Source organism: Prionailurus bengalensis, chromosome B3 (assembly GCF_016509475.1).
Source record: "Prionailurus bengalensis isolate Pbe53 chromosome B3, Fcat_Pben_1.1_paternal_pri, whole genome shotgun sequence".
NCBI classification, from domain to species: Eukaryota; Metazoa; Chordata; class Mammalia; order Carnivora; family Felidae; genus Prionailurus; species Prionailurus bengalensis.
In genome coordinates this window covers 36,845,257-36,861,832 of record NC_057355.1, presented here as the reverse complement: position 1 = coordinate 36,861,832, position 16,576 = coordinate 36,845,257, and the positions used below count along the sequence as shown (strand labels likewise).

Genomic DNA, 16,576 nt, shown 5'->3' with positions numbered 1-16,576 from the left:
ACAATAACCCTCCGCTCTCTCCTCTTCCAGTCCTGAGCTGGACTTCTTGAGGGTCCTGGTGTAAATGGACTCATACTCTTTATCTTTTTGTGACAGGTTCATTTCACTGAGCGTGATGTCCTCCCGTTTCATCCATGTTGGAGCATGTGGCAGAATATCCTTCCTTTTCAAGGCAAGATAATATTATGTTTATCCCTTCATTTGACAAACACTTAGGTTTCTTCCATTCTCTGGCTATTGTGAATAATGCTACGATGAACATGGTTGTTCAAATGCCTTTTTTCTCCCCCCCAACACCCTGCTTTCAATACTTAGGAGTATATACCTAAGACTGGAATTGCTGGGTCATATGGAGGTTCTGTTCTTAATTTTTTTTTAACGTTTATTTATTTTTGACAGAGAGAGGGAGAGAGACAGAGCATGAGTTGGGGAGGGGCAGAGAGAGGGAGACAGAGAATCGGAAGCAGGCTCCAGGCTCCGAGCTGTCAGCACAGAGCCCGACGTGGGGCTCAAACCCACAGGTGGAGAGATCATGACCTGAGCTGAAGTCAAGCACTTAACCGACTGAGCCACCCAGGTGCCCCTCTTATGATAGCCATCTTAACAGATGTAAAATGGTATCTCACCGTGGATTTTTTTTTTTTTTTTTTTTTTACAGTTCACAAATTTGTGTGTCATCTTTGTGCAGGGGCCATACCAATCTGCTCTGTATTGTTCCAGTTTTAGTATGTGTGCTGCTGAAGGGAGCACTCATTGTGGTTTCAATATGCATTTTGAATTATTCACTTTTTAAGGGGTAATTTTATGGTATGTGAATTACATCTCAATTTAAAACAACTATTCATTGAGAGGCCTTGTGCACTGAGCATACCTAATGTCTGGATCTTGGCTTCTATGTTTCTTCACTAAAAGAAACCTGATCTGTGGTGAAAGGACAAAGTGAGCCTGGGATATTAAGCAAGGAAGTGCTTAAACAGGGATGCGGCCTGTCTAAAGGACACTGGCCAAATTGGGGACAGATTGAGCATCAAAATGAGTAATGACTACACTTGAGTGTAAAATATGGCATAAATAACAATCCATGAACTCATGGCAATAGAAAGGGAGAGGAAGAGAGAAAACAGTGATTCTTTATAGAAGAGTCCCAGCTAATAGACGTAAAAGGAATTAGAGAATTTAGAAATCACCATTTTGCAACTCCTAACGAAATAATCGGTTCAAGCAAGGGTTCGGTAATAGGTGCTAGAACCATTAAGTGAACAACTATTAGGAAACCTAATATTCACATGGTGGCATCTCCCAGATTACTTTTAATTACAAATGGAAACATACACCTTTGCAGTGGAGAAATCTGGCAATTACTACTTTAAACACGTGGTCAATTTAAACATCATGAATGGTAGAAAAACTTGACCTCTGTGCTTCCGAATATGATGCAGTAGTAAGTATACAACATCAGCTATTATTCTTACTAAAATGTGTGGCCTGAATGTAATCAGCTTTCTCTAGACCTGATCTTCATTTTCCAGGAATTCAGCAGATAGTGGGACTATTCTCTAAGACAGATGACCTAAAATCTTCAAAAAGTTAGGGCCATTAAAAAAAAAAAAAGAAAAGAAGCAACAGCAGCAAAGGGACTGCTGTAGATTAAAAGACACTGAGGAGGGGCGCCTGGGGAGCCCCTGGGGGCACTCAGTTGGTTGAGCCTCCAGCTCTTGGTTTTGGCTCTGATCATGATCTCATGGTTTGTGGGGTAGAGCCCGGCATCCGGCTCCGTGCTGTCAGTGCAGAGCCTGCTTGGGATTTTCTACCTTTCTCTGTGTTCCTCCCTGACTCACGCTGCCCCTGTCTCTCTCAAAATAAATAAATAAACTTTACAAACAAAACAAAACAAAACAAAAAAACTGAGGGGTACCCGGGGGGCTCAGCCTGTTGATCATCTGACTTGGGCTCAGGGACCCTCTGTTCCCCTCTCTGCGCCCCCCCCCCTCACTCTGTCTCAAAAATAAACAAAAAAAGACACTTAAGAGACCTAATTAAACAATAGCAGCAACAACAAAACTTCACACCTGTTCAGTAAGGGTCTATTGCTGGCTGCATGTAGATTTTGTAAACTGGTGTTAAAATCAGGGAGGCACAGTATCACGCTTTGGTGATAATCTAAAATACTTATTATTAAAACTTGTTAACGAATGGAAATTTTCATGGCAAATCTCTTTCGTATTCCCTCCCCTGTGGGAAAAGAAATCATAATCACAGAAATGGCTGCCCTTGAAAATATGTGACACAGCATGTGCTTCAAGATATTTGTATGATTTATCACTAAATCACAGATTCAGCATGGAAGAAAAGAGAAATGTACGGAACAACTTCTCGTTTCACTGAGCATGCAAACCCTTTCCACCTGTTAACGTCATTAACTGCGGTATGGGCCACTGTAACATAACATTTCTAGACAAATGGAGCTTTTTAAATAGCACTGCCCAATGGAAATATAATGTGAGCCACAAATGTAAACCCATGTATAATTTTACCTTTTTGTAATAGTCATGTTAAAAAAAAAGTAAAAAAGAAGTAGGCAAAATTCACTTTAACAATATATTTTACTTAACCCAATACATTCAAAACATTATAATTTCACTAAGTAATCGATATAAAAATTATTAAAAAGACATTTTACATTGTTTTATTGTACTGCCTTTGAAATCGGTATATAATTTGCACTTCTAGCACATTTCAATTTGGACTGACCACATTTCATACACATATAAGTTGGACAGTACAGGCCTAGAGTATAAATACTGAAATACTGAGTCTAAACAGAACTGGCTGTAAGTGCTACAAATGAACAATGTCAAATACAAAACTTTTTCCTAATTATATACATTTGATTTGCTTTTGCACTAGAAATTTTTTCAGGGATGAAAAAAAATAAGCCGAAAAATTCTGTTAACCAACCACGTGACTAATATTTTTGTATTTAGGGTAAAAGAGTGGAAATCACAGTGGGGGGGGGGAAGAACCTCCAATTTTATACATACACATTCAAAGTCATTAAACACTAAATTACCTTATAATGCAGTTTACCCAGAGTATCTGGATGCAAGGGACATAAATGTTCCAAATTCTCCCGCCAAGCCAGCCTTAGTTATTTTCCTCTTAGGTTTCCACCACCCAGACCTTAATGCACCAGCACCTGGGCTGAGGCAGTTTCTCTCTGCTCTGTTCCGGAAGTTGTTCCAGCCCTGCCTCACAGACACCACCAGATCTGTCCTCCTCTTCCACGTCCCTGCCTCACAGACTGGTGCTCCTGTAGGTGCAGCATCCTTCCAGCCATCCTGGATGGAAGGTTTCTGTTATCTGGCTTAACCCCGTCTTTCCATCTTGAATGCCATCCACCTTCCCCCAGTAGCCCAGGCTTGCCCTTGATGTTGCACTCTCCCCTCTATCTCTATGCTCCCCTCCCTCTATCTGGCAAGTTAAGTCCTAGCTGCCTTTCCCTGCCTGGTATAAATTTCAAGTCTTTCAAGGAAGCTTTGCTGTCCTGCCTGCCAGCAAGCTACTCTCACCCCTTGTGACCACACTGAGTTGCTTGTTGTCCACTGCCATTCACTCTCGTGACCGTCCCCAAGGGTATCTTACCTTGCCTGTGAGCCCGCAGGGCCAGATCACTGAGTGCTGCAGATTGTTGCCTCACACTGGCCTCAGCCCCCTGCGTGGGGCTGCAGTGGGCACTCGGGTATAGAATTGCCCCCTTCCCCTGCCCCCGGAAGCCTTCTCCACAGTTCACAGATGCCTACAAAGTCCGAAGACATGCATAATTCTTACACTTAAAAACATATGTGTGAGACTCGTGGCTACTTTTGGACAGAGCGAAGATCAGGGCCTTGGAAGATATTTGCCCCTTGTGTTATTCTTAGTTTTTTACCCTGTTGTGTATCCACGCCTGCTGCAACATGACTTTGTCGCTCCTCCTGTCGAGAGATGGACCCCACTTCCCCAGCCTTGAATCTGGGCTGGCCGTGTGACTTGCTTTGGCCATTAGAATAAGGCAGAAGAGAGAAAGTGCCTGTGGGACCCTAGGCCTCCAAGTAAACCAGGATCCGTGTGGACACAGTGGGAAGAGAGGGGGGTCAGGGGTCTGCCCTCCCCCTCCCACCGTATGCCGGTCTGGCTCTGCCAGTAATGAAGGAAGATACCTAAGGGCAAGGCCTTTCACCTCCTGGACCTCGGTTTCCTCATCTACCAAATGAAGAGATCCAACCAGGATAATGCTAGAGTCTTCTAGATCTTTATCATTTCGTGCTCATGAAAACTATTTACACATGTATATTATGTACAGCCATTCTCACCCAACTGGACTACTGAATTAAATTTTTGCCAGCCATTGTAGAAAACGAGAGTACCCTCTATGTGGAGCAGATAATGCAGACAGGGTGTTCAATGTCTTAGCAATCGTTGAAATCTTAAACCATCTTTGAAAATAGTCACTAAAATTAGTCACTAATTCTCCAAGTGCTTTCACGTACCATTGTCTTATCTCGTTCTTCCAACCCTGCAAGATGGTTATCAGTTTCTTGTTTCTTTTGGGGAAACAAACCCCCTATTGGTGAAACTGCTGGGGGTCGCACAGTTAGTGCATGGGGGATAGAGCTGAGATTTAGACCTTGGTCCTGCCCAGAGTCCATACCCTGCCTGCCAGGCTGCACTGTCTTGCAACAATTGGGGTGGCTCAAAATGAGCCATAGAAGTTAGTGCATAACTACCTTCTTGCATTCTGGTGTGAAGACAAATGTAGTAAAACACTTTTATTTTTTTATTATTTTTTCAATTTTATTTTTGAGAGAGAGAGAGGAAAAGAGGGGGGGAGGGCCAGAGAGAGAAGGAGACACAGAATCCAAAGCAGGCTCCAGGCTCCGAGCTGTCAGCACAGAGCCCAACGCGGGGCTCGAACTCATGGCCCACGAGATCATGACCTGCGCCAAAGTAGGACTCTTAACGGACTGAGCCACCCAGGCGCCCCTACTAAAACACTTTTAAAGCTGGCAATTTTTTGTATACCTTCATCCTTTTCTTTCAGAGTTTATGCCTAGGGGCAAGGCCTCAGTTAGACCTTTCTGTTTAATTTGCGTTTCTCTGGTACAGTTCCTCCCGTTAGAGCCTGTCATCGCCAGGGATTCACATTTCACAGAACAGCACTCACATTTACAACGTGGATGTTATATCACAATGTGATGATATCTCTACTTACAAGGTACACTGACAAGAATGGGGGGGGGGAGTTGTTTTTCTTACGATTTTAAATTTGTGGCCCTTTACTGGATACCAGTGCTGATAGAGCATTGTTAATTAATAGCCTTACAGTCCTTCTGGGTATCTGACAAATAACAAACTGTAAAGAATCACATGTTTTGTATTTTGAAAAAGGTCATGTTCGTTATGCATAAACATTTAAAATATGCTCTAATTTGGTTAACTCCAGCTTGAAATTTCTACATTTTATAATACAGCCTCAGTGAAAGGAAGAAATGGGCTACGTACTGAGAACAACATTTTCCACTCACATCTGAGCCCTTCAGGGTACAGAGAACCCGAATCGGATAGGATGGCTGGTTTCATTTTCTTTCTAGAGAGGAACAGAATACATCTAATTTCCTCCAGCACCTAAAGAGGGAATTACTCTAGAAGGGTGGCTGGCGGTCTACACACGCTCCCGTCCTTTCCCCTGAAACGACACGGGACACTAGCGACTTACCAACTTGAAGGAACGTGAAACAAAAAGCAAACACAAAACCAAAGGTAGATGTCCGCTTCTAGCTAGGACAGAGTAGCTGGTATCAGATATATTCTGCTGAGAACCGCTACGAAAACCACATTTTTAAAAAAGCTGCTTTTGGGGGCTCCTGGGTGACTCCTGATTTTGGCTCGGGTCATGATCCCACATCTCATGAGATGGAGCCCCCCTTCCCCACCGCCCCCACAGCACGGAGCCTGCTTAGGCTTCTCTCTGCTGCTCTCCAATGAGTGCATGCGGGCACGCGTTCTCTCTCTCCCTCTCTGAAAGTAAATAAATAAACGTTATTAATTACTTATTTATTAAAAAGCTGCTTTGTGACTGCATTGGAGGGTAAGCAAGCCCTCTGGCGCCTGGAGGAACAACATCCTAAAGCCAGGAGAAGCTCAGCGACTGGGACCTACACTTTTAGTAACGTTCCCCCTCGAGGTGCGTTGCCAGTTCGCGGTTCTGGCGATAGAGACCGCAAAGCAGCAGCGTAGCACCTGCAGCAAACTTAGCAGGTTATGGAGGCAAAAGTTGGAGTACAGGGCTATCGTTAAGGTAGCCAGGATTTGAGGCGTGAAGACTCCGGAAAAAAGGGAAATACAAAGAAGCGAGCCTGGAATTGTATTCATCATCCCATCTCCAGACATTTGTTGACACCTAAATTGAACTCATGAGACGCCAAGAAAATTAACAGGCAGCTGCTAAGGGGCTAAAAAGCGAAGCAGAGATTTTGGCAATCTCGCCAAAGGAGACAAATACGGGAATTTAAAATCCACCAAGGTAAAACCCAGGCCCTCCCGCTGAGACTCATGGATGGTCATTGCTCTAAGGGGTGGACATAGACCAGCTTCAACTCGACCGAGGTGGTCTGTCTGAATCTCTCTGTCTGCCAGGATGAGGAGGGCATCCATGTGGGTGGGTGGCCCAAGGCAGAGTACAGGAGCCAGAGCACCATAAGAGGGGCTCCTGGGTGGCTCAGTGGGTTAAGCATCCGACTCTTGATTTCAGCACAGGTCGGGATCTCGTGGTTCGTGAGTTCAAGCCCTACACTGGGTTCTTTGCTGACAGTGGGGAGCCTGCTTGGGATTCCCTCTCTCCCTCTCTCTGTGCCCTTCGAAGCCCTGCTTGCTCGCTCTCTCTCTCTCAAAATAAACGTAAAAAAAAAAAAAACACCATAAGAAGGGTATTGCATAACAGAGATGCCCAGCACAGTGTGAGAAGGATAGTCATGTGGCAGGGGAGGGGCAGACTGGCACAGGAAGTGCATTCACAAGTCGGGGTGGCCCATGCTAGAGACGCAAAGCCCAAGCAAGGTGAAGAGGAGATCCCCATAGAGACAAGGGCTATCGGGGGGTGTCAGATACTGAGCAGGATGGGGCGCTCAGGAGGTCCCGAGTGGGGTGTCAGAACCCACCCAGGAGAAAGAAGGGCATCCATCTAGAAGGCCAGCCTGGTATTGGATGTCAGATCCCAAGCAGGGTAAGGACGAGTGCTTATGCAGTGGGCTCGTCCAATGTGAGAAGCTGAAGCCCGGATGGGAATTTTGCACGAGTGAGGGGTTGGTGGCAGTGATGTGAAATTGGTTATACACCAAATAACTAAACATATTAGGGATGATGGAGCCATGCTTCTCACTATCAGAAAAGAGGTACAAATATGGAAAAGGATACAATTTGAACGCTGTGATGTCAGACTGGAATTCAAGGTATTGGTATGAGCTTCTGGCTATCAATAGATACAGATAGAAATAAATATGGGGGGAAACACATGCCTATGTTTGTACCATATACATACATATGGACATGCACACTCATGTGCCTGTTCTCTTGCTCTGTCTACTGAAAGGTCCTGCAACGAGGCACATCCCCACAGGGATGAGCACAAGTGAGCCTGAGCTATCTTATGCTGGAAAGCCAGGAAGTACTCAAAAATGATGGGGATATGTCAGAGGGACATAGATACCAGCGTGAAGGACTCTCATTAATCAAATCAGGGACAATTCGAGCCTCAAAACACATAATGATCGCAATGCATTATGACCATCTAATCAGTCAGGAAACCATGAGTTCATACTGCTATAAACAGGTGAATAAATAAATAGCAAGTATGATGAAGAACAGGATATTATATAGTTTAATATTACTTCCCCGTGAATATGAGTTGCAAAGGGCAATAGAATAACCTTAGCTATTACACATACTGCAGAATTCCACTTATATGACATTATGGAAAGGGCAAAACTACAGGATAGAGGACAGGTCAGTGATCGGTAGGTGTTAGGAGTGGAGGGTAGACTTGACCGAAAAGGGGCAGCGTAAAGCAGTATTTTCTGGAGAGACAGAATTGTTCTGTATCTAGCCTCTGGTGGTGGTTACATGACTCCACATATTTGTCAAAACTCACCGGACTGCGCACCCAAAAACACATTTTACCGTATATAATTTTTTTTAAATGTTTATTTATTTTTGAGACCGAGAGAGACAGAGCATGAACGGGGGAGAGTCAGAGAGAGGGAGACACAGAATCCGAAACAGGCTCCAGGCTCTGAGCTGTCAGCACAGAGCCCGACGCGGGGCTCGAACTCACGGACCGCGAGATCATGACCTGAGCCGAAGTCGGCCGCTTAACTGACTGAGCCACCCAGGCGCCCCACCGTATACAATTTTTAAAAAAGAATTTTAAAGGAGTACCTTTGCGGTTGAAAAGCCTGAGAGACAACACTTTAATCAAACGATCAAAGTGAAAATCATCAATAATGGCACCAACTGAAGCCCTGTGATACCCGAGAAGATGCAATAACCAGCTACAGGTCGTGTACACGTTGTGTTAGATTCAGATCTAGGTATTTCACTTGTTTTGGGGGGATTATAAGTGGCCTTGTGTTTTAAATTTTGTTTTGCACATGCTTGTTGCTAGTATATTAAAATGTGATGGACTTTTGTGTGTTGATTTTGGATCCTGGAACCTTGCCAAGGTGCTGTCTCTCAGGCTTTTCCTTGAACATTAGAACTTTATGTGACTTAACCTATGCTGGGTTTTTTCTTTCCCAGAGTACTAGATTCATTTATTGTTAAAAATCCACGCTTTTCAGTACAACCTTCTTACCATTGCTTTGTTGTTGTTGTTGATGGAATGACTTTCTGTTTGTTTTATTGTGTGAGAACATTTTTTTAAAAAACACTTTATTTTTTTTAAGTTTATTTATTTTGAGAGAGAGAGAGAGAGAGAGAGCACAAGCAGGGGAGGAACAGAGAGAGAGGGAGGGAGAGAATCCCAAGCAGGCTCCTAGCTGTCAGTGCACAGAGCCTGATGCGGGGTTCAAACTCACGAACCGTGAGATCATGACCTGAGCTGAAATCAAGAGTCAGATGCTTAACCAGCTGAGCCACCCAAACGCCCCATGGTGAGAACATTTAACGTGAGATCTACTCTCTTAACGAATTTTTAAGAATATAACACAGTATTGTTATAGGCATGATATTATATAGCAGATCTCTAGAACTGATTCCTCTTGCTTCACTGAAACTTCAGGTCTGTTGAATAAGAGCTCTTTATTCCCCTCCTTCCTGTTCCTGGCAACCACCATTCAGCTTTCCGTCCCTATGAGTTTATTTTAGTTTCTTCAGATGAGTGGAATCAGTCAGTGTTTGTCCTTCTGTGACTGGCTTATTTCACTTAGCATAGTGTTCTCCAAATTTGTTTACATTGTCACATACAGCAGGATTTCTTTCTATTAAAAATTTTTTTAAAAATATTTATTTATTTTTGAGAGAAAGAGTGAGCGGGGGAGGGGCAGAGAGAGGGAGAGGGAGAATCCCAAGCGGGCCCCGTGCTGTCAGTGCAGAGCCCAATGCGGGACTCGAATCGTGAGATCGTGACCTGAGCTGAGATCAAGAGTCAGACACTTAACTGACTGAGCCACCCAGGCACCCCATTTTCTGGTTTGTTTTTAAGTTTATTTATTTATTTTGAGAGAGAGAGAGAGTGAATGAGAGCAGGGGAGGGGCAGAGAAAAAGGGAGAGAGAATCCCAAGTAGGCTCCATGTTGTCAGTGCAGAGCCCCTTGTGGGGCTCAAACTCACGAACCACGAGATCATGACCTGAGCTGAAATCAAGAGTTGGATGCTTAACTGACTGAGCCACCCAGGCGCCCCAATAGTAGCCATTCCAATAGAGGTGAAGGGATATCTCTTTGTTATTTTGATTTTCATTTCCCTCATCATTAGTGATGTTAGTCATCTTTTCATATACTTTTGGATATTTGTATGTCTTCTTTGTATCTATAGTGTTTTTGAAGGTTTCTCTGTCATATATTTTTCAGTGGTTGCTCTAGGTATTATGTTATACATGTATAACTTATCACCATTCACTAGTGGGCTGAATTGTGTTCCCCCCAAATTCATATGTGGAAGCCCTACTCCCCCAATATGACTATATTTGGAGATAAGGTCTAGAGGAGGTAATCAAAGTTAAATGAGGTCATGGGGTTCAGCCCTAATTGGGTAGGACTGGTGGTCCTATAAGAAGAGGAAAAAAGATCTCCCTCTGCTTTTCTGTGGGAGCACAAAGAAGAATTATGTGAGCATACAGCAAGGGAGTGGCCATCTACAAGCCAGGGAGAGAGCTTTTACCAGGAACTGAATCAACTGGAACCCTGATCTTGGCCGCCTAGTCTCCAGAACTGTGAGAAAATAAATTTCTGTTGTTTAAACATAGTCTGTGGTATTTTGTTATAGCAGCCCAAGCAGACTAAGACAATTGGTCTCAAGATTTTGTGATTTTGAGTGACGTGTAGAAGGATTTAGGTCTCTCTATCCTCTTCCATATCATAGTCTTAAATATTTATTCATATGCATTAAGAACCATAGGGGCGCCTGGGTGGCTCAGTCGGTTGAGCGTCCGACTTAGGCTCGGGTCATGATCTCACGGTCCGTGAGTTCGAGCCCCGTGTCAGGCTCTGTGCTGACTGCTCAGAGCCTGGAGCCTGTTTCAGATTCTGTGTCTCCCTCTCTCTCTGACCCTCCCCCGTTCATGCTCTGTCTCTCTCTGTCTCAAAAATAAATAAACATTAAAAAAAAAGAACCATACCACACAGCATTTTAATTTTTGCTTCAACCATCAAACATAACTTTAATTATCAACATTTTAATTTTTTTTGTTATTCTTTTTCATTGCTGATTTTTCAAATTTGCTCCTTTTATCATTTCCTTCCTATTGAAGAACTTTCTTTTTTTTTTTAGTTTATTTATTTTGAGAGAGAGAGAGAGAGAGAGAGAGCGAGAGCAGGAGAGGGGCAGAGAGAAAGGGAGAGAGAGAGAATCCCAAATAGGCTCTGAGTTGTCAGCACAGAGTCAATGTGGGGCTCAAACTCACAAACCGTGAGATCATGACCTGAGCCTAAACCAAGAGTTTGTTGCCTAACCGACTGAGCCAAAAAGGCACCCCTAGAACTTTCTTTATCTACTATGTTAGGGTCAATCTTCTGGTAACAACTTCTTGTAGTCTTCCTTCATCTGAGAATGTCTTGAACTGAGAATTGTCTTGTCATTACCGAAGGATATTTTGGTATTTTCTCATGATTACATTTGGGTTATGCATCTAGAATTTCTAGAATCCTAGAATTTCTGATTCTTTAAAAAAAAATTTCTCATTTCTCCATTGAAATTCCCTATCTGTTCACCCATTTGCCCATGTTTTCTTATAGGTTCTCTATCATATTTATTGTACCAATTTCAAGGTCTTTGTCAGCCAATTCCAACATACGAGTCACCTGTGGGTCTGCTGCTACTACCTCTTAATTCCAGGTCACATTTTTTGCTTCTTTGCATGTTTAATAATTTTCTTATTGCATATTGGGCATTGTGAATAATATGCTGTAGAAACTCTGGGTTGAGTGATCTTCTTGTAAAGAGTATTATATTCTGCTATGGCAGCAGTTAAATTACTGTCAAATTACCTTGATTCTTGGGGGATTCGTTTTGGCCCTTGTTAGGGTAGCTATATTCAGTTTGGCCTGTGGTCCTCAGATGTGGTCTTTACTCATAAAGTGTGGCTCTTCTGTTTTGTCAGTGGAAAGCCCAAGCCGTTTACCAAATTTCTCTCTTTTGGTTGGACTTCAATGCCAAACTTAAACTCCCGAGTCCTAGGCAACTGCTAAAATCTCAGCTAAGTTCCTTAGCCTCCTTTTTTTTTTTCCTAATGTTTATTTATTTTTGAGAGAGAGAGAGAGAGAGAGAAACAGACAGAGAGAGAAAGAGAGAGAGAGAGAGAGTGGGGGAAGGGAAGAGAGAGAGGGAGACAGAGAATCTGAACCAGGCTCCATGCTGTCAGAGCAAAACCCCATGTGGGGCTAGAACCCAGGAACCATGAGATGATGATCTGAGCCAAAGATGGACACTCAACTGACTGAGCCACCCAGTGACCCTGACCTTCTTCTTTTTGCTGGATTTCTTGGAGCTTTGTTACATGCATACGTACCTTAGGAATCAGTCAAGGATTTAAGGGAAATTTATATGAAAAATTCAGATCTTTTTCTTTTGTGGCTTTTTTTTTCTTTCTGGGACTCCCCATCCTTCAATTTCCATTGTGTCTTGATCACTTCCAGAACTGGAACTGTCTTCTGGGGAAAATCTGATTCAATGTGTACATCACACAGGAGCTTCCCTTTTTCAAGGATAATATCCTTCCCATCTCTCCCTACTCTGGGTTGCTCTCCTGTGCCTTCACACAGTTGTTTTTTATATTTTGTCCAGGATTTATAATTGTTATTGGCAAGAGAGTTAATCTACTACAGGCCACTATCCCATTACATGAACTGGAGCTAGATAAATATGTTTTGATTCAAGGGTATTTAGAATTAACTATAAAGATGAAGAGGTAAATCAAACAAGCCGTGTTAATATTTATGTCTTAATGAATTTATTTCTGTCCGGCAGGAGTTTGTACTGTTTGATAGAATTTAGCATGCTAGGTTTGCAATTCTAACTTATAATGTGTAATTGAATAATTGGTTTAAGCTTGTCATTTAATGTTTAAATCTCATTTATTTTATAAGCAGTATGGGAAAAATTAAAGGCATTTTGACTCATCATATTTATATTTAATTGATTGAATTTGCAAATAGATACTTTGGAGAGGTTTCTCTGTAAGTCAGATATTGAAATACTTAAAAAGGAAACTGACTATATTAAATTTCAAAATTTAACTTGAAATAATTAAAGCATTTAATTACATTTATAAGAGGAACCAAAATTCATACAAGCTCCTTATTAATAATTATTAAGTTTTTCTGCATTTATAAGGAAAATAAGAGAACGATTTACATTGTAAATTGAACTGGGATTTTATGTTTGTAACTTTAATAAATTGAACAATTAACTTTAAAACAGTATTCTAAGTGGGGATTTACTTAGATTAGTAGACATAGATTAAGTGCATGAGTTTGAATTCTATAAGACTTGGTTACAATTGCTCTAGAACATAATTTATTTAATGTCTGTCATCCTGAATTTCTTAATCTGTAAAATGGGGGTAATGGTACCTCCCTAGAAGTATACATTTCAATAAATAATAACACTCATGATGCTAATAATGATGATTAATGATAACATATTTTCAGAGGAGAATTATAGAACAATGTGTATAGTATGATTCCAGCTCTTGGTTAAAAAAGAGATATACAAACATAGGTACTACAAAAAAAACTCCAGGAGATGTGGTGCCCAGGTGGCTCAGTTGGTTAAGCACCCAACTCTTGATTCTGGCTCAGGTCATGACCTCATAGTTGTGAGATCAAGCCCATGTCAGGCTGCTAGCTGACAGCATAGAGCTTGCTTAGGGTTTTCTCTCTCCCTCTCTCTCTGCCCCTCCCCTACTCTCTCCCTCTTTCAAAATAAATAAATAAACTAAAAGGAAAAAGAAAAAAAAAGCTCTAGGAAAATGGGGCACCTGAGTGGCTCAGTTGGTTGAGCATCTGACTCTTGGTTTCAGCTCAGGTTATGATCCCAGGGTTGTGGAATTGATTCCTGTGTGGGGCTCTGTGCTAAGGGTGAAGCCTGCTTAAGATTCTCTCTCTCTTTGTCTCTCTCTCTCTCTCTCCTCTGCCCCTCTCCCCCACTTGCTTGCTCTCTTTCTCTCTAAAAATAAAAATTAAAACAACTTTTTTTAAATTAATAAAAACCTCCAGGAGGCTATGTATTTGACTTTAATTTTTATACACAATTAGCTATCATTTCTAATTTTTCCACCATGTAAATATATTATGATATTTGTGTGTGTGTGTGTGTGTGTGTGTGTGTGTGTGTGTGTGTGTGTATCTGTATATATAGTCATATATAAAACTTTTAGTTGTAGCTAATTATTTTGTGGGCTGGGATCATGAGTAATTTTTACTGCTTGTTTCTTAATTGTATTTATTTTCTATGTTGAACAGATGTAATATATAACCAGAACATATACCTGAGCTTTTTAAAGTTGAGAAAAAGACATCCATCTTTCCTTGGTTTTAATCTTTCATGGAGATCTTACCACAAGGATTCAGGGAAATAGAAAGAAGTCATGCTTGGTATAATCCATCAGCATAGCCATTAAGAAATCCTTTTTTTTTTTTTTTTTTTTTTTTAGCACATTTGGTTTGAGATTGGGTGCAGACTGATTTCCATCCATCCACGCTTCATTCCTGCCAATAAATGTGGTCTTGCTTCACAGTGTGATGGAGGTGTGCCTTCGCCTGCCCTGGGTCTGCCAGTAGAGTGTGTGTCTGGGGAGAACCCTTGTATCCTTTCCTTTTTCCCTTTTGTCACTCGATTTCACTCTTCATGCTCTTTTCTAAAGACCTTAAGCACTCTTGAGGCCTTCCTGATCCCCCCACACCCACTCTAGGGATTTCCTAATCTGTCTCTTAAACTCCTTCCTCTCCCCAGAACCCACATCAGAATATCCAAATGTCTACTGAACATACCCACCTCAAACTCAGCAAACCAAACACTGAGAGAGTTTTGTACTCTACAAACCAGCTTTTTGTCCTTTTTTAAAAATAATCGTTAATGTGATCTCCAGCTGTGTATTTAAGCAGACAAACTGTATTTAACTTGAACTCACAGGTCATTTCTTCCCCAAGGTGCCTATAAGATATTCTCATCATTTGTTCATTGTCTTGAAGCAAAAGCAATACATTGTGAGCCTCAAAAATGCACTCCCCTACTGAGAAGAGGCAACCTCTTTAAAGAAGAGTCCCAAATAATCTATGTAGATACCCCATCTCTTACTCCAACTATGTCCTGCATGTAGTGACTCACTTCCAAAGAGTAGAGTATAGGAATGGAAAAAAATAATAATCTTACAGCATTAGAAGCCTTGCAAACACCTTAATCAAGTGATGAAGGTTAACATCATCAGTGATGCCAGGTAGATATCAGGTACCTCCTGGTAAGATGTGATGAGTAAGGCACTTCACCTCTGTGCTTCACCCCAAAGCCTGTATCTCCAGTCTAACCATAAGAAACCATGTGGCAAACCCAGACTGTGAGACATTCTACAAATACCTGACCTGCACGCTTCAAAACTGTCAAGATTATTCGAAAACAAACAAATAAACACATAAACAAAAAGACTTGAGAAACCATCCAAGATCAGAGGAGACTAAGGAGACATGATAACTAATGTGATGTGGGATGCTGGACTAGATCCTGGAACAGAAAGGACACTAATGGGAAAGCTGGTGAAATCTGATAAAATCTGGAGTTTCCGTAATGATGACGTTGCCTTTCTAGTTATGACAAATGCACCATGTAATCAAGAAGCTAATATTTGAGGAAACTGAAACTGGTTAAACAAGGAATTCTCTGAACTATATGTGCAAGTTTTATGTTAAGTCTACAATTATTCCAAAGTTAAGTTTTATTAAAAAAAAAAATCACTTCCCCGTATACTATACCCTGTGTAAAGGCCAACAGCTCAAGCATGTCTATCTGGATATAAATGGTATCTCGTTAGTTAGATACCACGTAGAATTGAGCAATACAAGCAACATAATTTATTTTTTACTTTATATTGATGATAATGGTTTGTGGAAGAGAATGCCAATTGCCTGCATATCCATGCTTCACTAACAGAACCCACGTTGGTGCTCAGCTGAATGGCTACATTTACTATCTCCTTTGTAGCCTCAAGTGACCCTATGACTAAGTTCTGACCAATGCAATGGAAACAGAAGTAGATGGCATTTCTGGGGAGTCTCCTTCAACAGGGTGGAAAAAGCTCCCTTCCTCTCTCCTGCGGCTGGCATGAGAATGGGAAGACCCTAAGGTGGTCTCCCAAGGCTGATGGACCCACAAGAGAACATGAGTCTGAGTCTTTGATGAAGTCTGGGAGGTGTCACACCCAATTCTGACTGATCCACATGCACATCATTTTTTAAAAGTGGGAACAATTCAAAAAAGTATATAGGTGCATACAGAAGACAATAAACATGAGTTGCAATTCCACCACCCAGAAATAGATTGTTTGGGGCCTATCCAGTATCATTTATTGATTAAAAAAATTTTTTTTAACGTTTATTCACTTTTGAGAGAGAGACACAGAGCACGAGTGGGGGAGGGGCAGAGAGAGAGGAAGACACAGAATCTGAAGCAGGTTCTGAGGTGTCAGCACAGAGCCTTGACGTGGGGCTAGACCCCACCAACCACAAGACCGTGACCTGAACTGAAGTCTCCTAACCCAGGTGCCTCTATCTAGTATCATTTATGAGATAAATATATATTAGATTTTAAAAATCTCTTAGGGGGTGCCCGGGTG

At 41.8% G+C, this 16,576-nt stretch overlaps 1 non-coding gene across 1 annotated transcript; it reads right to left on the bottom strand.

The window, feature by feature from the left end:
• Positions 1-643: 643 nt before the first annotated feature.
• LOC122469703 lies at positions 644-750 on the bottom strand. The gene has a single exon (XR_006293598.1). It is a non-coding gene; the product is annotated as a U6 spliceosomal RNA (small nuclear RNA).
• Positions 751-16,576: the final 15,826 nt, after the last annotated feature.